General features: G+C 39.6%; 1 long non-coding RNA gene across 4 annotated transcripts in view; it reads right to left on the bottom strand.

Moving 5' to 3' along the window:
• Nucleotides 1-305: 305 nt before the first annotated feature.
• LOC128839816 (uncharacterized) overlaps nt 306-26,760 on the bottom strand; it is a 60,974-nt gene continuing 34,519 nt past the window's right edge. For 2 of the 4 annotated variants that reach the window (XR_008445530.1, XR_008445531.1), the window contains exons 3-6: nt 8,550-8,602; nt 6,571-6,695; nt 3,490-3,706; nt 306-2,561 (exon numbers count right to left, since the gene is read on the bottom strand). This is a non-coding gene — a long non-coding RNA (uncharacterized LOC128839816). The remainder of the gene's footprint in view (nt 2,562-3,489; nt 3,707-6,570; nt 6,696-8,549; nt 8,603-26,760) is intronic. The other 2 variants (XR_008445532.1, XR_008445533.1) reach the window with 2 other exon arrangements.

Below are 26,760 nucleotides of genomic sequence, written 5' to 3'. Positions count from 1 at the left end.
GCACAGACACTATGGAAATTTCAAATGACAACAGCAACAACAAAAATTATACTTTCTCTTTTCTTTCTTATGCCCTTTGCATTAATTTAAGGATATGTGACTTCGCTATCCATGCACTGCAGTAGAAATGAAATTGGTGGCCAATGTGCCTAGACAGAGCCTTTAAATACAACAAAAATAAAATTATATTCCTTTGCATCATGTAAAGGATACATGATGTTAGGCACAAATTTTACTTCACTGCCACATCAGAAATAATGTGCCAGCTGAGAACCTATATTTCTTGTCTCATCAAGAGTAACAAAAAAAATGTAATTATGGACATTTTTTTCATCTTTATTCTTTTTATAAACATTAAATATCAGGTTTTAAAACAGTTTTACATATATATTAGATTCATATTGTGTTTATACTTTTTCCTAAATGAATGCATTTATGGTAACACATTTGTGTCTGATGTTACTCATATAAATAAAAATATACAGTCATTTTATGGGATAATAGGCAAACAGACATCTGCATGTAACATTTCCCTCATTAGATGTTATCATGTTAGCATATTTTATGACTTTGCTACAAAATACAATGTGCTGATCTGAAACCTTCTTTAATATAACTTATGTATGTTAACAACCCAAATGCTTTATTTGTGCTTGGAGAATTGTTTAATAAAGGATTAGTTAACATTGCTGTACCACGAGTCAATGTGACCTAGAGTAATAAAACTCAAGATATAGTGCTAAAGTAGTGATTCTCAGACTGTGATCAGTGAACTGCTGGTGGTCCACAGAGTACTTGCTGATGACCGGGGAGTTGTTGGCTGGTCACATCAGGCTGGCACTTTCCTAATACTATTTTTCTTTATAAACAATTTCTGCAGTTAAGATCACATGGGATCCTGAGTGAGAAGGGAGGAGTCCACAAGTGAATCCCTCTACTAAGATGTGGTCTATATTATTAAACAAATATGAGAGACCCTGGTCTCGAGAAATGCACCTAGAAGGGGTAACTTTCAGTTTAACCCTCTTTCTGCCACTAGACTTCCCATGTGACACTGGGCAAGACATTTAATCTTTCAGCCTCAGTTTCCTCATCTATAACATGGGGATAATGATCCTATTTGTCTACCCCATAGTGATTTTATTTGTCAAATTAATGAATGTTTTGCATCTTTTTGAAATTTTAAATAGTTAAGTATAATTGTACAGTATAAATATAAATGTTAACTACAGTTGTCATTATTAGAAAATATTCCTGAAAAGCAACACTGTGTTGAGAGGCCAGGTAGCCATTGGCAAAATCAGATCAAGGATTCAAACCACAACAACAAGAAAAGAAATAGGTGAATATAGCTGATGCTGTGAAATACACCTGGCTTTATAGTATAGACAATCAACCAATCAAGGAATTCGAAATGGTGCTAATCTGTAATAAGAAATCCCAGCTAAAGTTGCATATGTTGCTGGAATGCTGGCAAATCACTCTCCAAATGCATCATGCATGCCAAACTATTGCACCAGAAACTACTAGGAACACAATCTACAGATTGGTCAGTCTGCAGGAAGTGCCTGTTCAGAAAGTACTTAACTACGTTATTAGCTATGATTCATAAAGTGAAATATATCCCTCCCAAACCACCAGTTCTTTTACCTGTGATTGGTCAAATTGTTACACTATAAAGATCCAGGATTTGACAGATGCATACATAACTCAGACGTTCCCCTTTTTTCTTTAATTTCTTAAATCCAGTAACAAAAGGTTTTAATCAGAAAGTTACTCTTTTTGGAGAGAGTCCTGCCACAGCTTACTAAAACCTTGCTGTTTGGATAAAAATTATTAGAAATCATAGCTACAGTCATTTAAATAATCTGTTGAAAAGCTATTAAGTTTTCCTGATGCTAGTCATTTTTAAATGGCTCTTGGTTTGATTCATGAACAATACATGAATAGCACATGACTCATATGGCCAATTACTTAGTAAAAATGCAATTTTTATTAAGTGCGTATTCCAGAAAGGATATCAAACTGGGTAAAATCTTGTAACATTTTGGCATATCTTTTTTAAAATAGTTATGCCTTAATGGTCAACTTTTCATAAACCAAAACTGGCAGAGGCGTTGGGATTTCCACAGAAGATCAAGGAGCCAACAGGAGTTGAAAGATATTATGTAGATAATTGTAAAGATCTTGCTATGGAGCAAGTGCTTTTGAAGTTCTATAATGACATTTTGCTATCAGAACCTGTCAGATTTAACTGAAATCAGAGCTTACTACTTCATCACAAGATCCAGAATGTATAAATATTAGTCCTGCTGAGCAACAAATAGACTTAGTATTAATGAGAAAAAAATGCATTGTTCTGCTTAAGTACACAGAACATAGTGCACTTTATTGAGATGTGCAGTAAATTGTTATTACTGTAGTATATTGGCAGCAAGGTAGCATGGTCCAAAGTAAGCATGTGGAGCTGTGAGCCAAAGCTCTTGAGTTCTACTCCTGGATTGACTTGTTTTGTGACTTGGGTAGGTCATTTCTCTCTTTAACTTCCTCAGTTGTCCCATCTGTAAAATAGGGATAAGAATATGTTACTGCTTACCTCTCAAGGGTGTTGTGGTGACTGATTAGTTTTAAGCCTAATTTTTCCAGACTATAAAATATAGTTTCCTACAGTCATAATGATCTGAATATGGTAATGGCAATGACTATTGCTTTACACCGCATAGCTATATTGTAAGTATGCCAAAACTTCATATCCACAACGGGTATTAGAGTGATATTAAAACATGTGTGATACAGATATGTTATTTTTTGAAATACATAATATTTATATGCAAGCAAATTTATATGTTCAGAATCCAAAGCATTGTTTCTGCTGTAGTATAAAAGAGGATGGATTATGCATTTCAATGCCAATGTGCCTTAGATCTGCTTAAAAAAGAATTCTAAATTATGGTAAGTATTTAAACTGATAAGTAGAGATTTAAAATGGGCCACAATAGGATTAATGAATGAATATAAGGGTCTTATTCTAACATATAATTGTAAATAGGTAACATAAAAAGTAATGATACAATTGTTAAGTTGTGCTCAAACTACACCTCCTATAGAATGATAAGCAGTTAACTACAGTGTTTGAAGAGGCTCTTTTTGATTCTGTAGTGATCTCCAGAAAACCCAGGCTTTAGTAGAATTCCAGTTATTCAGTTCAAGAGGTTGTCAAGTGAAAGTTCACCCACTTCTCCAGGATTTGTAAAAATCATACCTAAGTGTTTTTTATCAGAAGGCTTCCTGCAATTTGTATTACAGTTCATATACCAAAATAGTTCCAGTACAAGAATACAGTATGATTAACATACTAGATGACGTATACTTTTAATTTTAGTATACTCATATCATACTCCATTTTGGAAAATGATGTTACTCTTATTGTTGAGTTAATCAGGCCCTTAATAAGTTCAATAAAGCATCAGGATACATAAAATATCTTACCAGATAATCCTCTTTGGAATCCACAGTTCAGCTATTAAGTATTCCTTTCACTAATCTCTGTAATCCTCAATTGATGTAGGTCAGTAAAACAGTGGCTAACCCTCATATGATAAAACTAAGTCTAGATTTCATATTAATTCTTTTTACATTTTCGATATATTTTCCTCTGCTGTTCTTTTACTTGATGGTATACCAATACTACAGCTCACAGCGCCTGCTGGTAGACAAAAATGGAGGGCCTTACTTGCGTCAGCTATGAATCAAGGTACATCAGTCACCTCAAACATATTTAGAAATTATACTGTAAAAATCAAGACTCAGATTGTCTGATTACTGAGATCACATTAGCTCACTAGTGTTTTCAGCCACTGTATTAGCAATCGGTGTTACATCTTTGCATGCAATGAAAGTTAACAATGCTGGTTTTATATTGGCCAAAATAATCGCTGAGACTGTTTTCTCTTTTTGATTATAGTTCATTTAAGGGGAAAATATTACTGCATGCTTTGACAATGTTTTATGTGTCTTTGGCTGACAGAACACACACAATGTTTGACTAGGCCCATTTATTTGAGCAGACATATTAAATAATACTTTACATGTGAACATGTATGTCATAAATTTTGTAGTCTCTTAAAAGTAGGATAAATCTGTGTATTTAAAATGGTCTTTGTTCAAAGCCATCTTTTTTTCAAACTGTAATAAAGGAAACTGTGATTTGTGCTGCATGAACAATGCCAGCATCATCATTTTAATGTTATCCATATGGGCTTCTAATAATAGATAAGAGACTACACTTGTATTGTATGTCTTAGAGACATTTAAAACCTTGATAAGGAAAGGCTGATTTCATTGGCCCCACAGTTAAAGGAAAGCAGACCCTAATTAAAACAATTCTGTTCTGAATTAACTACTTTGACATGTGCTAATTGACAGTTCCTGTGAAATGGTTCTAATTAAAGTCAATATGTCTTTTTCAATTAAAAGGAAATTAAGAATATACTAATATACATTAACAACTTAATCTGCCTTCAATATCCCATACATCAGTTGCTTTTTTCTCCCCTAATGTTATTGGAGAACCATCTGACATGCATCTTCTACTGTTTGGTTATGGTATCTCATTATTACTCTACAAGAACACAGACAGTGGTGAATATCCCCTAAAGCAAGAAGATAACCTGCATATACTTTAATTTGTGCAGTTCCTAAGATCTTGGCTGATTAAGGGTAAACCCACCTTTCCATGGAAGAGTATAAGGACATATTTAAAAAGGGGATATTCTTACTAATTGCAAACTAAGGCAAGTGTTCTCAATTAGTCAATGAGCCAAAGCTTTTACTACAGGCCTTAGAGGTAATTAAATACTGCTGGGGAGAAAAGAAGCTGGATTGTGTTTTTCATCATTTGGCCCAAGTAAAGGCAAGGGCTTGATTTGAGAAATATACAACCGAACACATCTTTCTCATCTTGCTCTGTTTCACAAGTGAATCCATTGTGGAGTTCTCAGGTGTGAATGCTTTTCGTTATATAGATATATAGATATACATACAAGAGGAAAGTGTGATTGCTGGGTAGGCTAGGGCTTCCCTGTCATTGTCAGTGGGAATACAATGTAGCTGTTTATAGCCACAAAATTAATTACTGAAATGTACATTTGGCTTTATTCCTACCAATGCCAAGGTTTTATTGCTACTAACTTTACTGATTAGAAAAGCAATATTGATAATCTCAGACACCAGTAGTGATGTGCAGAGCATCTACAACATATGCTGAACTATGGGGAAGATTAACATTTGCTCAAGTGGACCATGATGTTGAAAATATTTTTGTTACTGGGAAGAAATTAAATACTTTTGGAGGATTAATGGGGAGGGGGGGGAGTTAAAAGATGACTAGATACTGCTTAAAAACTCTCTCATATACAGTGTTAAGAACATGATCTTAGTTCTGTTACATCTCTGATCTTCAGAAAATTATAATTCAACCATAAACATTTACTCTGTTAAATTTACTGTATAAGGAACTACTATCTAGCCATATTTCATCCAAAACTTGAGTTGGCTGTGGCTTTTTAAAAAATTATTTATAACTCAGATGTAACTTGAATCTTTAAAAAGATAAAACATCTGGTAAGTCATGTACAGTAACCTGTGGTATTTTGAAAACAAATTAAGTGGCAGAAATTTTGATTTTGTAAAATAGCTTCAGAAACTCTTCAAAGTGCTCTTTGAGAGATTTGTTCCTTACAATCTGTTGATTAAATCTAAGTTTAAGCAAGTAACAATTAAAGTTTTAAAAATTTCATACGATTGAAATAAACAGAAATTACCAAGTTGCATATTATTCACCCAGTCCTAGTACAGGGCAAAATTTTCAAAACTGGTCTCTAAACTTGTATCTACAAAATGCAATGGGCAAAACTTGTAATTTTTGTCTACAAATAAAGATCCGTTAAACATGCAGTTACTTGATCTGTGTATGAAAATTTTAAAACTTTGTTCCAAAATAATATGATCAAATCATTAGCTAGAACAGCTCCACTTTGTGAATATTGAAGTTGCAAACTTGGGCTGGCCCAGCATCTGTAGGCCATTCACTGCTATGCACAAGACTTGGCATCTTGCTTCTCAGGCCAGCAGAGACTAGAAATTCTATCTTGTTAACACTCTCAGCTTTTGTGGTGGGATTGGCCCAAACTTCAAACTTTCTGGCCAGTTATGAGTTGAATTAATGAACTTCAGAGATCTTCTTACCTAGATCGCTGGGGTAGTTCATTCAGGATTTTAAAGGGAAGGTTAAAGGGGAAGGAAATTGAGTATTCCTCCAAGTTAAAATAAAGGAAATTTAATAACTGATGCCCAGATCCTCAAAGGATTGAGGTACCCAATTCATTGAAATCAATAGGAGTTGAAGATCTGGGCCTGAGTTTATTGTGCCACTCTTTCAAGGAGTTCAGTGGGATTGCTTCTGCAATTAAATATTATTCAACCAAACAGTGGCACAAGCAGGTCCTATTGCTAATCTAATAATAAAATTACAACATAAACTCAGGAAATTCAAAGATAGAACACTCTTACCTTACATTTTGAAAGCTTTGCACAAGATGCTTGAGTCCTTACAACAAAATTTCTCTGTATTTGAGCCCATCAAATCTCACATTCCAGCATAGGGCCAGTACATTAATGGGACACTTACGGAAAACCTACATGAGCATGAAGTTGTGTTAGTGAATCAATACATATAGCATTTTCCCCTCTGCATTCTTTTCTAGCCATGATTCCAGCATGGTTAGAGTAATCATAGGATCATAGAAACGTAGAACTGAAAGGAACCTCAGTAGATCATCTAGTCCAGTCCCCTGCACTGAGGCAGGACTAAGTATTATCTAGCCCATCCCTGACAGGTGTTTGTCTAACCTTACTTAAACTCCACTGATGGATATTCCACAACCTCCCTAGGTAATTTGTTCCAGTACTTAACTACCCTTCTAGTTACGAAATTTTCCTAATCCCTAACCTAAATCTCCCTTGCAATTTAAGACCATTACTTCTTGTCCTGTTCTCAATGGATAAGGAAAAAAAAAATCACCCTCCTCTTTATAACAACCATTTACGTAATTGAAGACTGTTATCATGTTTCCTCTCAGTCTTCTCTTCTCCAGACTAAACAAAGCCAACTTTATTTCAATCTTCCCTCATAAATTATGTTTTCTAGACCTTTAATCATTTTTGTTGCTCTCCTCTGGACTTTCTCCACTTTGTCCACACCTTTCCTAAAGTGTGGTGCCCAGACCTGGACACAGTATTCCAGTTGAGGCCTTATCAGTGTTGAGCAGAGTGGAAGGATTATATCTCAAGTCTTGTTTACAACATTCCTGCTAATACAGCCCAGAATTATGTATCCTTTTTTTTTTTTTTGCAACTGTATTACATTATTGACTCATAATTTGTGCATTAAACACTTCTCTAAATGTCAATCAATCAATCAAATCTCTGGGATGAGACATAGGTCCAACTCCAGACTGCTTGTGCCCATTAAAAATTACATGGTACTTCTCACAAGAGAAATACTAATATCAAAGTCCAAATAGAGGCCCCAATCCTGGTGACATTTATCCACAGACTTAATTTGAAGTGGGACTATGTGCAATATTCAAGAATATGCATAAGTGTTTGCAGGATCAGGCATGTTACCTTCTGCCTACCTAAAATACATCTTGTTGATTCAATGGCATGTGTTATTCTTCACTTCTTGTCCTAAACATATGTGTTGTGTTCCCATGTGCCACACTTCAGCTCAAAGTTGGCTACATTTAATGTTCCCGTTAAGGGAAGAGGAAAATGATGGTAAATATGCAAAAACTTTGCAATGATCCCCTCACGCCTTTTTCTAGTTCTTTTATTATCATTATTTCTGTCCAACCCACCCTTTTTTCCCAAGTGGCAGCAGTGAGAAATGGGAATACGCATAACCACGTCTACATCCTCAGTGTATAATTTTTAGAATGCTCTGGGATTCTTTGTGATAAAAGGAACTATATAAATGTAATTTTTTTGTGTGAGAGACTAAATCTTCACTGCTACTCTTGGGAAATGTCTTTTCCCCCTCCTACATTTGGCCAGATTATTTCATATTTTTTAAAAAGGGGGGGATCATTTATGAAACAAAGTAACTGAAGCTCTGATTCTGCAAGCACTTATGAACGTGTTCAACTAGAAGTACAGAAGTAGCCACACTAACTTCAATAAAACTATTGTGTGCATGTTTGCAGGATTGGAGCCAGTATAACACATTCCCTACTTATGGAATCCTATTCTTCTCATGTAAAAAATTAACCTTTTTTTTTACTTGCGTAGTCCTTACTCATGCAAGTAATCCTATAAAATCAATGGGACTATTTGAATGAGTAAGGGCTGTTCACATATGTAAAATTTGCAGAATTGGGCTTTATATCATTATCTTACCATTATACCAACAGTCGTAAAATCTTGAAGCAATATATAACTAAATGATTGAAGATCTGAGTATTGGGGAAAGTAATAAAATTTTAAATTACCTTTCTATGAGTGAATAGGCAGTTGTTGTTCAGTGTGTTCTGACAAGGCAGCCCTGAAAGTTAGTAAAAATAAAGTGAGACCAAAAGAAAAAAAAAACACAACTTCCAGATCCTATGAAACTTCCAGATTGCAGCTATCTTTGCCTTTATATAAATAATTAGTGAAGCATTCTTTCAGTTTGTCCTGCCTAGTTAGAGCAGAGTTGTTTGTGTGGGGAAGAAACTGCTGTGTTCTTGATGAAAGCCAAGCACATCCTATGAATTCTAGAGTCCAAGGAAAATTTATCTTGGCAACAGGTCTGTTCAAAAAAGCAGCATGTGGGACATAGTATGCCCAGGTCCATGCAAGACCTCCTCCTAGTAAGTCCTGTTTCTGGTCGAGTATCTATCCAGCTTTTCCTTCCCTCCCTCCCCCCATACCACTAACTGTACATAGTCACATTCTCCTAGCCTTGAACGCTGTGAAATAGCAATGCATCCTCTATTAATACATACATTATGGAAACTTTGTTTTCACTGCTTAAAACAGAACAGATAAACAAATGTTGAAAATGTTTCTGAACTGACAAACAAAGTAATATGGGCTGTTCTTATGCTAGTGGGCAAATCCAACAAGATATGATTTGACTCCAGGCAACCTTAATTTACATGCCATGCCCCATGTCTCCAACTGTTGTGAACTGAATATATTTACTTTATATCTCAGATCACCTGATTATGACCAGTTTGTTTATTTTGTACATTCCTGGGTGAGTGGTGGTATTTTTAATTATTAAATAGAATTAGTATTTCATTAAAGTCCTCCCCTTATCAGGGAAAAGGAAGTAAAAGTACTTTTACATTGACTAATCTTTGTATTTCTATGTCAATCTCATATTGTTAGGTATTGGGCAACAAAAGAAATAGCTATAGTTATGTAACATTTCCATTCTAATCTCTTGTATTCAATAGTTCAGACCTTTCTGAAACTTTCACATCTTGGGCTAAACTTTTCCAGGCTTGGTCTCTGTTCTCTGGCCAAAAGAGAGAGAGAGAGAGTGTTGTGGTGGTGGTTATTGGTTGGTTGTTATTTTAAGTTTGAACAAGAACAGTGTTTGCTATTTTTTATTAGAGGGAGAATAGTCCTTTCCTCATCTCTTCCTCCCCTTCTTCCCGCCCCCCGCATTTCCAATAATAAAAAAAGTTGAAACTTTTATTAATAGTTCTACAACCAAAATAACTAGATGTAGGAAGTTGAAATTTGGCATGGAAATAGCCTCCCGAGAGAATTGCCTTCATGTGTTCTGGTGAAATTTGATTCAGATGTTACTGACTTTTCAGGAATTTTGACAATTGCATGCTATATATATATATATGTTTTTTGGGCAGGATGTTCTGTTTAGCTCACAAAGTGCATGCTAAGGAAGGCGGAGCTGGTTGCATACCAACTAACATAGCTGCCTAGTGAAAAGTGTACTGAAGGTGTACCTTGAGTGAGGCAAAGAATTTGGAGGTTCTCTTGATTAGCCCACGTGGAATTATACTATGCAAAGAGATTAGGATGGCTTCTTCACTCTTTGTAAGATGAGAGAGAGGAAGATCTGGTATGGTGAACTTCAGGTGTTCTACAGCTACTCAGATTCACAAGGAAAGAGCATTTTTCTTATGGGCCCTCCTAGTTTTAGGAGACCGGTCATTCCAGTAATAGCTAGAGAATTGGTTCTGAATTACAGAATTTACATGACCTACTGCCAACTTGTTATCAAACTACAGAGCTTTCAAGTCTTGGAGCATACATGTCCTTCCCTTGTTTCTCTTTTCCATGTAAAAAGAAATACTTCATACAAAAGACTGTTAATGAGCCTGTGAGGTTGTATGTTTACATTGTTAAACATCAGAAATTAAAAAGTTAAGGTCGCATATGCAGCTTTAATTCAGACCCTTTTTGGCTTCTGTTTTATAATATACTCTTTAATTACATGAGCACATACTATTTCAATATATGATATAGTTTTATCGTCTAAGCCCCAACCCTGTAAATTACAGTGCCTGGCTTTGGCCCCAGCATGGAGCCCTGCTGAAGGCAATGGGGCTATGAATAGGCATAACAATCCTTTTACTTGTTGTAAATTTCAGGATTAAGGCCTCTGATGCACATGCAAAGTATCTTGCAGTTCTGTGTATTAACCCGTGCCCCTGAAACTTATAAGTAAAGTACACATTAAACAGTGCTTATACTTCACACCACAGATAGTATAAAAGTATATAGTAACAGTGAAAAGATGTTAACATGTATAAGCTACCTAAAGTTTGTAGGTAACTTAGCTTTGTAGTTAAATGCCTGATCTACTGAGCTGCACTTAATTACTGTTCTACTGTGCATGCTTGTGCAGCGAAATTAGCTTCTTAGACTACATACACACTACAGCTTAAGTCGGTATAAATATATTACTCAGGGGTGTGAATAAGCCACCCCCAAATAACGTAAGTTACACCAACCTAAGCACCAGGGTGGACAGCGCAAATGTCAGCAGGAGAGTTTCTCTCACCAATATAGCTATCGCCACTCACGTGGACTGAAGTTATTAAATTGACAGGAAAGCTCTTTCCCATTGACTTAGATTGTCTTCACTAGCAGCGCTATGGTGCCATAGCTGCATAAACTCTGTAGTGTAGCCATAGCCTTAGTCAACTTCCTTATCCTTGAATTATACTTAAGGAAGGCTGTGCTGCTGGTTGAAAAGAAACACATAGAGCATATGACTGCTGACTTAGGGCTCAATCCAATCCCCAAAGCAGTCTAAGGGTATGTCTACACTACGAAATTAGATCGATTTTATAGAAGTTGATTTTTAGAAATCGATTTTATACAGTCGATTGCATATGTCCACACTAAGCGCATTAAGTCAGCGGAGTGTGTCCTCACTACCGTGGCTAGTATCGACTTACAGAGCGGTGCACTGTGGGTAGCTATCTCACAGTTCCCGCAGTCTCCACTGCCGATTGGAATTCTGGATTAAACTCCCAATGCCTGATGGGGCAAAAACATTGTCGCGGGTGGGTTTGGGTACATGTCAGTCGCCCCTCCCTCTGTAAAAGCAAGTCAGAAAATCATTTTGCACCTTTTTTCCTGGGTTACCTGTGCAGACGCCATACCATGGCAAGCATGGAGCCCACTCAGCTCACCGTCACGGCTGCTGTTGTGGGCAAGTAGCCAATGCAATCTACTGTGGGGGCTGCTGTGATCCAAGTAGCCAATGCAATCATTGACATTCTGTTATCAAGGGTAGTGACTCTGGGAAATGTGGGGGCCTTTTTAGATTTTAGGTGCATCATATTCCTGTCCTTTGTCGCTGGTGAAGAAGTCTTGCAGCCGTACATTCCAGTACGGTCAGCACTGTAACACCCCATAGCACTTCTGTGGTTGACCCATGTAACAGTGCCAGGGCTCTTGCTCTTTTGCCTTGGCTGAGGTACCTTGCCCTACCCGGACCTCCAAGCATTTGACACAGAAGCACCTGCAGCAGCTGGCATTGTTACACAGCAGTAGCTCCTTGCCTTTGCAACAGACAGTGCAGTAGGACTGCTAACCATCCTCGTTGGACATGTAGCTTGGCCGGGGGTTCTGGGAACGTCTTCCCTGCCCAGCTCCTAACAACCTCCAGGGTATGGCTCCACCACTTCCCTTGCAACTCTGCTCTCCTGCTCCCCAGCGATGGTGCAGTAGGACTGCTAACGATCCTCATCCACCGCTTCCACTGCAACTCTGCTCTCCTGCTCGGGGGATCCATTCACGAAGCCTGGACAGTAGTAAGGAGCAGTTCAACTATAGGGTGAGCAAGTGCAGAATGGTGGTAGAATGTGTCTTTGGACATTTAAAAGCTCTCTGGCACTGTTGGTCAGACCTCAGTGCAACCAACATTCCCATTGTTATTGCTGTGTGCTGTGTGCTCCATAATATCTGTGAGAGTAAGGGGGAGACGTTTATGGTGGGGTGGGAGGTTGAGGCAAATCGCCTGGTGTCCAATTTTGAGCAGCCAGACACCAGGGCGATTAGAAATGCACAGCAAGGCAGGCTGCGCATCAGAGAGGCTTTGAAAACCAGTTTCATGACTGGCCAGGCTTCAGTGTGACAGTTGTGTGTGTTTCTCCTTGATGCAAACCCATCCCCTTTGTTGATTTTAATTCCCTGTAACCCAACCACCCTACCCCCTTCGAAATAAAGTAACTATTTTATGAAACCATGCATTCTTTCTTTATTAATTAAAAAAAAATGAGATAACGGACAAGGTAGCCCAGGTGGGGTGGAGAAGGAGGAAAGGACAAGGCCATGTTGCTTATTGGAACCATACTACAAAGCAAACTGTTTGAATGACAGCCTTCTGTTGCTTGGGCCATCCTCTGAAGTGGAGTGGCTGGGTGCCCAGAGCATCCCCTGCCCCTGTGTTCTTGGGCGTCTGGGTGAAGCAAATATGGAACTTGGGGAGGAGGGCATGCGGTTATACAGTGGATGCAGCGGGGGCCTGTGCTCTTGTTGGCTTTCCTGCAGCTCCAACAGACGCTTCATCATGTCTGTTTGCTCCCCCATTAGCCTCAGCATCTTGTCCTGCCTCCGCTGTCCACGCTCGTTTAATTCTTTCCTGGCCTCTGCCACTGAATGCCTCCATGCATTAAGCTGTGCCCTATCACTGCGGGAGGACTGCATGAGCTCGGAAAACATCATCGCAAGTGCAGTTTTTTTTGCCTTCTAATCTGCGATAACCTCAGGGATGGAGATGATGGGGGAGCGTAGAAACATTCTATGCTCTATGATTCTGGGGGGACTGCATGGTCACCTGTGCTGCTGAGTTCAGCACGCTGACCAAACAGGAAATGAAATTCAAAAGTTCCCAGGGCTTTTCCTGTGTATCTGGCTAGTGCATTGGAGTTCAAAGTGCTGTCCAGAGTGGTCACAAAAGAGCACCCTGGGATAGCTCCTAGAGGCCAATATCGTTGATTTGCATCCGCACTACCCCAAATTCGACCCAGCAAGGTCGATTTTAGCGCTACTCCCCTTGCCGGGGAGGAGTACAGAAGTTGATTTTAAGAGCCCTTTAGTTCAACGGAATGGGGTTGGTTGTGTGGATGCATTCATTTTTAAATCGACTTAACGCAGCTAGATTTGACCTAACCCCTTTGTGTAGACCAGGCCTAAGGGTATCTTTCCATTTGATTTCAGTAAGGCGTGGATCAGGCCCAATGCTTAATTTGTAATGAAAGAGGTGCCGGGGCTCAAGCAATTTTTTTTTTTATTATTTTCTTAACTGATGCAGCAAGCCCAGAGGTGCTGGGGTTATGAACTGCCAAGAACTGGCAAGTCCTGGCACAAATTAAGCACTGATCAGGCCCCAGATTATTAGAAACACATAACTTGGAAAGAAGGGAACAAATCATCCAATGTCTAAGGCCAAATTTTTCAAATATTGGTGTCTAAAATTTCAACTATTGGTGTCTAACTTTACATCTAAACTTAGCCACCAAAATAAGTGACTAGATTTTCAGGGGTGTTGAGCTCCCACAAATCCTAATGAAATCAACTGTAATTGTGGATGCTCAGCACTTCTGAAAATGACTACTTTAAATGCGCTTAACTTTAAACAACCAAGTTCAATAATTTTGACATAAACATTAATAAAAATGTACTGGCAATGTGTACAGGAATGCAAAGGAAGATTCCCACACAGAGTGAGTGCACTTAAAAAGTTCATTCCATTTCTATAGGCATTATTGATTCGCATGTATTCCCCATTTCAAGTATAGTGAATACTGCTGCGACCAGTAATGTCTCTACAGTCCAACTACTGTATGCACTTAAGACAGCAGGAAAAATATTGTGTGATATTACATTAGAGAGACAAAGTGGGTGAGATAATATCTTTTAATGGACCAAATTCTGTTGGTGGAAGATTCAAGCTGCACATAGGTCTTTTTCACATCTGGAAAAAGTAATGAGTATCACAGCTAAATACAAGGTGGGACTGTTAAGAATGAGGCGTTCAAACATGTTGTAGGAGACCAGTTAATGTGAGGTGAGCAATTAACACTTCTGCAGTCACAGGACAAAGGAGGGTTAGTAGGTTACAAACTGTTGTAATGAGGCATAAAACCAATGTCTCTGAGCCCAGGATTTTTGTTGTCTAGCAGAGTCATTAATTTAATTTTCCCATGTTTATCTTTTGAAGGTGTTGTGCACGTTTCCTTAGAGGATGTGGCCTGAGAAATCTGATTTGGAGTGATTTGTGAAAAGTGTTTGCCCATGGGTGATAGGGTGTCTTTGTCTTCTATTATTTGTCTGTGTGAGCTCAATCGAACGTGTAGTGATTGTCTAGTTTCACCCATATAGTTGTTGGGGCATTTGATGCACTGGATGAGGTACACCACATGTTGTGAGAGGCATGTTTAGGACCCATGGATCATGAAAGGTATGTTGTTGGTGTATTGATCATCATAGCAGTGGAAATATGTCTGCAGGTTTTGCATCTCTTGTCATGGCAGGGTCTGGTGTCACTTTAGAGTTGTGGACTGTGGGGAGTTTGTTTCTAGTGATGAGTTTGGAAGGGTGTTGGGCTGTTTGAAGGCCAGAAGGAGGGGTGGGAAAGTTTCTTTCAGGACATGGCTCTATTAAGTATGTTGTTTGCTGATCTTCCATATGGGTTCCTGTGGTAGGTGACATTTGGGCTGTTCATTCAGTGTGTGTGTGGCTTGGGTGTTTGTGGGTTTTGTGCTTGTTTTTGTTTTTTTCTGTATTGAAGCAAGTTCTCTCAGAGTATTTGGGTCGCCTTTTCCATTATGTGATCTATTTCTCTGGTGGACTGTCCATGTCTGCTTAAGGCGGTTTTAAGTGTCTGAAGGTGTGTATCCAGACTTACCCCAGAATACTCTGAGGAGAATCTGATTGCCTGGCTGTAGATAAACGATTTCTTGGAGTGTCTGGGGTGGTTACCGGATCTGTGGAGGTAAGTGTGGTAATCTGTGTGTTTCTTGCATATAGTTTATCTGTAAGGTTCCGTTGCTGAAGCTGATAGGGTGTCCAAGAACATTGATGTTGCTGTGGGAATGTTCTAAAGACCGTTTGATGGATGGGTGGTGGTTGTTGAAGTTGTAGTGGAAATCTATGAGGGAATTTAAGTTGTCTGTCTAGAGCATGAAATATCGTTGATATATCCCAGGTATATCATTGGTTTTGTGGTGCATTTTTCCATAAATTCTTCCTCAAAGTGACCCATGAAGAGGTTGGCATATGGGGGAGCCATCCTAGTACCCATGGTTTGGACACAGTTTTTGCTGTTAAATGTAATGTTGTTATGGGTGAGGATGAAATGGATGAGTTTTTGACAATGTGTTTGGGGTGGATATCTGAGTATTGCCCATTGCCTTGTAGATATTTAAGGCAAGCAGGATATAGCACACAGGATACAGCATTATTAGATGGAAGAATACTACATGGCCATGTAACTAAAAACTAATATATCACCAAGGAGGGCATATTTAAGGTTGTACACTTAACTTCAAGCTTGTCAATTACTACCTTTTGTTGCTTAACCTTGCAACTATGGCCTTGCAACATGATCCATGCAGGAGGACCTTTGTACCATCCCTGTGTCCCACTGAAGTCAGTTGGATGTCTGTGCCCATTCACAGGTGCACCAGTCAGATTTCAAGACTGGGCCTTAGTGTTCTCTTAACATAGGACCTTATTCTCACTGGTGATGAAAACAGTGGGACTACTGGTGTGAGTACCCTCTCATGAATGAGAATAAGGGATTTGCCATCTGGCCTATAGTGTTTTGTGTGGAATGTATATATCCATACTCAAATGCAGAGTCTGATTAATAGAAAATAGGCACAATTTATGCAGAGTTCTCACATACTTGTTCAAAAAGCAAAATGTACTTCAGCCTAAAGCATATGTATATATAGAGAGAGATTATATCTCGTTTGTGCATGCATGCAATAAATGGTGTCAATTTTCTGAGAATAAATCTCTAAAAGGAAAAATTACATTGTAAGATGTCTTACACCATTTTCTGAAATGTAGGAGCCTGACTTTGAAATATAGCACTAATTGAATAAGTGGGCTGTTTAAAATTCATTTCAATTCATTTTCTTCTTTTTTTTCCAGTAAATGTATTCAATGGAATTCTTACAATTCACCGGGATAAAAAGTCTTCCAAGATGGGAGAATTCTTAAAGGCTGTGTTTTAAGGATCAGTGATGTAAAATGACACAGGTAAATGTAGGCTGGTTATATTTTAAAGTATGCTGCACGCAGTGTGTGTGTCAGGAATGCTGAAGCAGGAAATGGCTTGGATTGCAGCTGAGATATTATGTTGTGTTTAAGTTTGTGTGTGAAAGGTGAGCCCTCCCAGCCCTTTCATCACCATGACTGTGATTAAAACACTGCCTGCCTGGAACTAAGTGTAAGGTGTGCATTCTATTCAACCAGCTGCCAGTCTTTCAGTTAGCTGGTTTGCAGGTTGTGAGAGAAGACATGTTCCTGTTTTCAGCACATGGGCAAAAGATCGTGCTCTGGCAAATTAAACTGAATAGAAAATTGAGCCTTTTCTCTGTTTATGCTATAGCTTCCTCTATACATCTGTTCATACTGTAGAAGTGACAAGAAGATGATCTGGAATTACCACACTTCTGGAAACTTCTTTTTCTACTATTTTGTGTGCACACATTTGTGTGTGATTAAGAAAAGAAAAAGATCTATTGCAAAGCATTATTTATATATTTGAATCATGCACAAATGTATGTAGCACACATGCCAAAAAGAGACAATTTACTTTCACCTGTGATTCATGAGATGTGAATGCTACACAGAAAACATCTACAGTTTTAAAGAATCTCCTGCACTGCAAGCAGGGGTAGATGCAAAATATTTTAAAAGGTCCTGAAGAAGCAGTCACAGGTGGATAGGGGAGTTATTATCAAATAAATGAAGGTCTTCTAGATAAAGAACCCATAAAGCAAACATATGTAACAATGCTTGAATTAGTACAGTCTGAATTATACTGGATTAAGAAAATATCCAGGAACAAATAAAAATCAGCATTTTTAATTTACCAGCACTGTGTTGTCCAGAATTCTGTACCTTCTGCTATTTTATTTGGATGCTATTTTAAATACACTGAATTGGCAAACAGTCAAAGTTTGTCCTGAACAGGGATGGTGTTTAAAAGGAGAAAAAGTAAGGGGCACTGGAAAGCCTCATGAAATAAAGGATCTGGAATTATACCACATGAGATGGAGAAGATGGGGGCAGGAAGGTTTCAGTTTTAACTCTAGAAGATGACTGTAGAATTGTTATTACAGTGAGTTCCTTTGAGTCTCCTCTGTGTTTCTTTTCACAACCATAAGAGGAAGAAAGAGAGATAACCAGCAGGAAATGGACAGTCACTGCTGTGTCAAATAGTACTGGAATTCGCCATCACATCTGGCTAGTCAAACATGAATAGTGTGGCGCTTACTCTCATGATTCTGAGGAATTTTAATTGTTGCTGTGACTGAATGAGATGCCTGTATAATAAGAATAAGATGTGTGATCATTCTGATGTTTATGCATCTTTGTAGCCTTCCTATGTTTACCATAGCAAAAGAGTTATTTTAAGGATCCAGTGAAAATAATTCTCCTTCCAGAACTCTACCATTGTCCTCTGACCCCAAATGTAATAGTTGCAAAATACAAAAATCTCTCTAGAAAAAGGAAATATAAGACTAAGGGGCAGGGCCGGCTCCAGGCACCAGCGGAGGAAGCACGTGCCTGGGGCAGCACATGCTAAGGGGCAGCATTCCGTCCATTCTTGGGGTGGCACAGTCTGGGTGGCTTTTTTTTTTCCTTGGGGCATCAACAATGGTAGAGCCAGCCCTGCTAAGGGGGGAAGTGAATGGTTCTGAATTGCTGAAGTTGTTTTTCTAGGTTCTCAGTGCCATGTCGGAGTCTAGTTCACAGAAAGATCAACCATGATAGAATCTCTCTTTAGGGACTTCATCCTGCATGGTGCTGAGCTCCTGCTGCAAGGTGAGGAGTGCCTCCTGCAAGAAAGCTGAGGATGCACAGCATTTTCCAGAAGGCTCCATATACAATCACATTTTTTATCAGGGTTACTGTTTTAAATAGCTTTTTATCATATTTTTCTGGTGCTGCCTTATGGCTTGCTCTATGAGAATACTTGGTATCGCAGGATGACTATGAGTCGGCAATGTGACGTGGCCATGAAAAAAGCTAATGCGGTCTTGGGATGCATTAGGCGAGGTATTTCTAGTAGGGATAAGGAGGTGCTGGTTCCGTTATACAAGGCACTGGTGAGACCTCATTTGGAGTACTGTGTGCAGTTCTGGTCTCCCATGAGGAAACAGTGGGGGCAAAAGACCTCTCTGGCTTTAAGATTAAGCTTGATAGGTTTATGGAGGGGATGGTTTGATGGGATAAAGTGATTTTAGTCAATAGGTCAATAACGTGCCATCGCTGGTAATTAGCAACAATGGTCAATGATGGGATATTAAAAGTTACTACAGAGAACTTTTTCCAGAGGGTCTGGCTAGAGAATCTTGCCCGCATGCTCGGGGTTCAGCTGATCGCCATATTTGGGGTCAGGAAGGAATTTTCCTCCAGGGTAGATTGGCAGAGGCCCTGGAGGTTTTTCGCCTTCCTCCGCAGCATGGGCAGGGGTCTCTTGCTGGAGGATTCTCAGCGATTTGAAGTCTTTAAATCATGATTTGGGGACTTCAACAGCTGAGTCAAGGGAGAGAATTCTTCCAGGAGTGGGTGGGTCAGCTTTTGTGGCCCGCATCATGCGGGAGGTCAGACTAGATGATCATAATGGTCCCTTCTGACCTTAGAGTCTATGAGTCTATGAGTATCCTCACCCAAAAGATGTAATGGTAATTTAACTTAAATTCTTGATTGAATTATATTATTCTTTTAACTAATTTTTTCAAAGCTATAAATTATAAAGTCACTTCCTCATTAGGGTCACCTTGGCATTTGCTTTTTCCACCAGGCTTGTTGATGTTGTTAAGGATTTTACATGTAGAATGAATGCAGAAAGGCAAATGATCTGCAATACAGATCAGAGATGAGCACTTTACCCTAAATTTCCTAGCGCTGCCTGTTGGAATGATTGATTAGTCTTTTTGTAATGTGATAGACTTTCTAGTCCAGACTAACCTTGCTTGTATAGCAAATACAATAACTGTTGAGCACTTACCTCTTCATATGCCTTTTGTGACCATATTGATTTGAGACATTCATGACCTTTGCTGCCTTGCACAAAGGACACCAAGACTAAATTAACAAATTCCTCCTGAGGTAAATTAGTTTTGCACATTGGGGGTGAAATCCTGGCCCTGTTCAAGTTAAAAGGAGTTTTGCCATTGACTTTAACAGGGCCAGGATTTCACCTTTGGTGGCTTGACTTTTTGTGGACTCTTCCACTGCAGCATAGTATCTTCTTAAAGAGTGGGAAAGGGTTAACATAAGACACAAGATTCCCCCCCAAATGTATGTATATGTTGTATACAGTGGCTCTGTACCTTCTTTTTAAAGTATATTGATCTTTGATAAGATCCTAGTAACTCCAAAGATACTAAAAAGTATCATTATGAGTTGATACTGATTTATGGCCCAATCCAGCTTTCCTAGCATGCCCAAAATTCTTCAAAAGGATTTCTGGGGGCTTTAAGGAATACAGCATCAAGCTGTTACATGCAGCCTATAAAGGCTTCTCATGTGTTATCATAAATGTAGTGCCATTACTATCGCTTGAGGATTTTCAATATTGTCTCTACGGAGACACTTAGATACTACAGTGACAGGTGTCGCCATAAGAATCTAAGTAGATGGATTATGTTACAAGGACTTTGCTTGCTCACAAGAAATATCATGGAAAGTACCTAACTACACAAAATATGGCACCATGGGATAAGTTTTCAACCTGTGGTCTTCATTTGCGCATATACAAAATTGTCATTACGCATACATGGACTCACATTTTATGGATACAAATACCTGTGCATGAACTTCAACCTTTCTAACACTGCATACGTGCAGGTAGGTACATTTTCAAAAGTGTGCATTTGAGTTGCACCTATAACATATATATGCATATATGTGCACTCACAATTTTTGCATTTGCACAAATAGAGCACAGGCACAGCTGGAAATTCAGTTTTGTGTTCTGTTGCTGTATCAAAAGCTTATTTCTGAAGGACACTGTGGAGTCACTTAGACTCAAATTATATATTAATTTGGGGAAAGGAGGAGCTATAAAAAATGAACAGAAATAATTAGGAAATCTAAATGAACATGTAACCCACACACCTTCTGGGTGTGGTGCTCTATCCCATCAAGTGGCACCAAGACGAGAGAGAGAGCACATGCGCGTGCGCGTTGCAGACTTACCTAACAGGCAGTTGGCTTTTAGCTCATGCACTAAGCTCCAGAGGTCCCAGGTTCAATCCTGCCCACAGACAACTGGGGTCTGTTACCATTGCAAGCACTTTTCTTAATTTACACATTTTCCCCATAGCATTAGAAAACTAAGCATGACAGCATTGTGCGCATGTATGAACACCAGAAAGTGAAACTGACTAGTCTAGTTTCTCTTTCCAAGTTGAGTGACATGCAAAGTAAATAAATAATGAAGACGGTGAACTACAAATTTTAAATTCTTTCAGTGTTAATCAACTGTGGGGTTAGTAACATTGGCAAGGATTGTTTTAAATACGTTTTTTTTTTACCTTGACATTGTCCATTTTAAGAAGATTTGAGTAGTATAAATGCCCTGTACATCTTTTATTTTTTATTTAATAGTAAGCATCTTTTATTTTTTATTTAGCATAGCTGTATATCCATCCACTTCTGTTTTCACATCACTGAAATTTTATGTTTTACCAGTAGAGCTTTCCTCAAATATTTATTTAAATGTGTAAAACTAATTCACTTCATCTGCATACACTCCCCATTTCTGTTAACTTCCCCAAATACACTAGGAAATCTCCTTTCCAAGTACCAGTTCTTACAAAAAGCTCATTTTCAAGTTTGGATGCTCAAACAGTTATCAAAAGTGAATCTGTTTGCTTTATTGTATATTTAAATTGTGGATTTTACTTTAATATTCAAATACAAAAATGTTGGTAGCTTTGGTTAGATATATGCCACCCAATCAGGGTATACCAACAATATCACACAGCTTGTATAACTAACCAATAGAGTGCTAACTTTTAACAACTTCAGTGAACTTCTCAGAACGATCTGCAGACCAAGAATTGTTCACTGAATAAATTTGTGCAACTCCACCCCACAAATAATTAATTGCCCCACCTCCATTATTGGGAGAGTTTTGGTCATGCCAAGGAGGCAATAGATCCACAAAGGGGAGAGGATCCCTCAACAATCTGGCCTCAGGAGAAGGCAAGATGATCTGGACACTGCCACATCTAATGGCTGGTTAATCCGCATTACTGGGTTCTTATTGGTTCCCAGTTCCCTCTTCTCCCCACTCCTGGAGGCATTTCTTCCTCCTCTCAAGCAAAAGAGCCCAGTGTTTAGCTTCCTTTTCATTCCCCCATTTTCCCCTTCAGGAAATGGAGAGCAGTAGGGTGGTGAGTAGGGGGTCTCAACTAATTCCTGTTTGGCATCTGATGCATTTTCTCACAACCCATTGTACATTCTGTGTTTATTGCCTTCTCTCAGCACCCAGGAGGTCTGGCTGTGGAGAGGGTGCCATTTGGAGTTATATAATAATGTTTGCAGTTTTTGGAGCAGGTGACCTGCTTGCAGGGGTCAGTTTGTGGAGTGGGGGGCTGATCTACGGCAGATGGCATTGGGCCTAGCTTTTAGTACTGCTTGGTGCAGCAGAAAGGGTTGTGAGCATCATTGTCTCGTGCAGGTTAAAGCATCCTTCATCTGGACCCTCATCTTTTTCATAAGGAAGGGGACGGAGTATATCAGCTAGTGCCAGATCCATGTTTTAATCTACTTTGGTGTTTTTGAAGATGCTACTAGGCACCTATCTGCATCTTTAAATGCCTACATGCCTTTGACAATCTGGCCCCCAATAACTGAAACTGCAAAGGCTAGGAGTTATACAATTTAACTGCCATTCACTTAGCTTCAGGTGGTATAATTTTTGTTCCCAGATTGGATGATTTGTGCAACAAGCCAACATCAAGGTGAATTTTAAGTTGTCTGTGATCAAAATTCACATTTTGAAATTAACACTCTGATTGGCTAGATATGCAATTCCAAATCTGCTCCGAACAGGACTAGAAACAATAGTGGTAAAAACACGTGCACCTAGTCTGCACTAATACGGGATGATGGGATGAATTGCATCCTCAGCAAGTTCGCAGATGACACTAAACTGGGGGGAGAGGTAGATACACTGCAGGTAGGGATAGGGTCCAGAGTGACCTAGTCAAATTGGAGGATTGGGCCAAAAGAAATCTGATGAGGTTCAACAAGGACAAGTGCAGAGTCCTGCACTTTGGAAGGAAGGATCCCATGCACCGCTACAGGCTGGGGACCAACTGGCTAAGCAGCAGTTCTGCAGAAAAGGACCTCGGGATTACAGTGGATGAGAATTATGGATATGTTTCAGCAGTGTGCCCTTGTTGCCAAGAAGGCGAACGGCATATTGGGCTGTATTAGTAGGAGCATTGCCATCAGATCGAGGGAAGGAATTATTCCCCTCTATTCGGCACTGGTGAGGCCACACCTGGAGTATTGTGTCCAGTTTTGGTCCCCCCACTACAGAAGGGATGTGGACAAATTGGAGAGAGTCCAGCGGAGGGCAACGAAAATGGTTAGGGGGCTGGGGCATATGACTTATGAGGAGAGGCTGAGGGAACTGGGATTATTTAGTCTGCAGAAGAGAACAGTGAGGGGGGATTTGATAGCAGCCTTCAACTACCTGAAAGGGGTTCCAAAGAGGATGGAGCTAGGCTGTTCTCAGTGGTGGCAGATGACAGAACAAGAAGCAATTCTCTCAAGTTACGGTGGAGGAGGTCTAGATTGGATATTAGGAAACACTATTTCACTAGGAGGGTGGTGAAGCACTGGAATGGGTTACCTAGGGAGGTGGTGGAATCTCCATCCTTAGAGGTTTTTAAGGCCCAGCTTGACAAATCCTTGGCTGGGATGATTTAGTTGGTTTTAGACCTGCTTTGAGCAGGAGATTGGACTGGATGACCTCCTGAGGTCTTTTCCAATCCTAATATTCTATGATTCTATGTTTTCCACCAGTGGAGTTGCATGGTCTGGGACCTGAAGATTCCCAGACTGTGGTATGTGTCCAACAGTGGTACGTGACCTTGATGTCCCATCCATTCATTTCACAACCATTTTTAAGTAGGCGGTACATGAACCAGTAACATTTGGGTGCCATTGGTTAGGCCATTAGTGGGAGAATTGCTAAAAGTTTTCATTGCAGACTCAACCCATAGGACTGGTCACTTGTGGAAGGATTGCAGGTTCAAGCTCATGCTGTGGTGACCTAAGATTCTCTTGTTCTACAGCATAATTTTCTGACATTCTAGCAATGGACACATTTAATCAATTGCATGCACATATATGTTGGCTAATAAAGGAGGATAGATGAGGTGCCAGGTTATAAATCAACTGAATAGTTCAAGTGATCTTTCTCACAGGGATATTGGACTTAGGGGTAATGAAATTCAGGCACTCCCAATGGTCACCTGGTAATAAGTCTCACCACAGGCATCTCATTGGGGTTTTTGCTTGTTTGGTTGGGGGTTTTCTGGGCGGGGGAGGGACACTGGAGGGGTGGTTCTTTACAGAATTCCCCCAGACCAACACTGTGGGGCAGTTAGCCAGCCTACAGTTTCACACCTGCCACATATGAACATATCATAAAGTTCTGTGTTCAGTGACAGTCAAGCATCTATAAATGTACATATGAAAAGTCCTGCCTCCACTGAAGAGGGGGATTGGATAGTTTTTGTCTAGGAAAAACTCTTAAAATATTATTAAATTCCATTTAGTGGGGTTAAGGGTTAGAAATAAGACATCTTAAAGCTGATACCTGAGACTTCTAAATTACTTGCCACAAAAATCACATCTGTGTCTTTGTTTTCCTATGATATCTTAATGTTACATGAAGAGCATGCATAGTTCAAGAGAGCTATTGGTCTTTAGGACACATTCAAGGCAAACAGAAAGGCCGATCTGTTCTTCAAGGCTTTTGCTAAGGGTGAGTTCTGGAAGGTATGTTTGGGGCAATGTGGAGCATTATTTATTAACCTGGACGTGAAGAGACATCCTAGGTGAAGACAGTTCAGATCCTGCTGGTTTATTGTTTGTGATTTTTTTCTTAATGTTTTTTCACATACATATACCTAGGCTAAACAGATATATACAAATTTAAAATCCAAACACATTTTCCCACACAAAATGTCAGAAATCCAGTACAATTTTGGGAGGTATTGCCAATATTGAGGAGGACTAGACTATCACACAAGAAGATCCTGGATGACCTTGTAAACTGCAGTAATAGAAATGGGATGAAATGTAATAGTACAAGGTCATGCATTTAGGGACTAACAACAAGAATTTTTGCTATATGTGGGGGGGCTTATCAGTTGAAAGCGACGGAGGAGGAGAAAGACCTGAGTGTACTGGTTGATCACAGGATGACTATGAGACCTCAAGGTGATACGGCCATGAAAAAGGCTAATGCAGTTCTAGGATGCATCAGGCATAGGTGCTGGAACTAGGGATGGTGGGGGTGCTGCTACACCTCCTGGCTTGAAGTAATATAGTTTCTGCTTTCAGCACCCCCATTACACCACTACCTCGATATAACACCACCCGATAGAACACGAATTCGGATATAACGCGGTAAAGCAGTGCTCCGGGGGGGCAGGGCTGCACACTCTGGTGGATCAAAGCAAGTTCAATATAACGCGATTTCACCTATAACGCGGTAAGATTTTTTGGCTCCTGAGGACAGCGTTATATCGAGGTAGAGGTGTATAAACATTGTTCCAGCTCCACTGGCCTCAGGTCAGGTATTTCCAGTAGAGACAGGGAAGCATTAGTACCATTACACAAGGCACTGGTGAGACCTCATCTGGAATACAGTGCATTTCTGGTCTCCCATGTTTAAGAAAGATGAATTCAAGCTAGAACAGGAACAGAGAAGGGCTACTAGCATGATCTGAGGAATGGAAAATCTACCTTAGACTGTAGCCCACGAAAGCTTATGCTCAAATAAATTTGTTAGTCTCTAAGGTGCCACAAGTACTCCTGTTCTTTTTGCAGATACAGACTAACATGGCTGCTACTCTGAAACCTACCTTAGAAGAGGAGACTCAAAGAGCTTGGCTTGGTTAGCCTAACCAAAAGAAGGCTCAGGGGAGATATGATTGCTCTCTATAAATACATCAGAGGGATAAATACCAGGGAGGGAGAAGAGTTATTTAAGCGTCCATGTGGACACAAGAACAAATGGGTATAAACTGGACATCTACAAGTTTAGGCTCAAAATTAGGTGAAGGTTTCTAACCATCAGAGGAGTGAAGTTCTGGAACAGCCTTCCAAGTGAGGGCAAAAAACCTAACTGGCTTCAAGACTGAGCTTGATAAATGTCTGGTGGGGATGGTATGATGGGACTGACAACAATGACATTTGGCCCATAGGCAACTGCCAGTAACAAAAATCCCCAATGACTGGATATGGGACATTAAATGGAAAGAGATCTGAGTTACTACAGAGAATTTTTTACAAGGTATCTGCTTGATGGGTCTTGCCCACATGCTCAGGGTCTAACTGATCATCATATTTGGGGTTGGGAAGGAATTTTCCCCCAGGTATGACTGGCAGAGACCCTGGGGGGGGTTGCCTTCCCCTGCAGTATGAGGCACAGGTTACTTGCTACCAGAATTGACTCAGACTTTAAGGTCAGAAGGGAGCATCATGATCATCTAGTCTGACCTCCTGCACATTGCAGGCTACAGAATCTCACCCACCCATTCCTGAAATAGACCCCTATCCTCTGGCTGAGTTACTGAAGTCCTCAAATCATGGTTTAAAGACTTCAAGTTACCGAGAATCCACCATTTACACTAAACTTCAAGTTACCGAGAATTCACTATTTACATTAGTTTAAATCTAGTGTAAATGGTGAATTCTCGGTAACTTGAAGTCTTTCAACCATGATTTGAGGAC

This window comes from Malaclemys terrapin, chromosome 6 (genome assembly GCF_027887155.1).
Source record: "Malaclemys terrapin pileata isolate rMalTer1 chromosome 6, rMalTer1.hap1, whole genome shotgun sequence".
NCBI lineage: Eukaryota > Metazoa > Chordata > Testudines > Emydidae > Malaclemys > Malaclemys terrapin.
The sequence above is the reverse complement of the archived record's forward strand: the minus strand, read 5'-3'. Positions and strand labels throughout refer to the sequence as shown.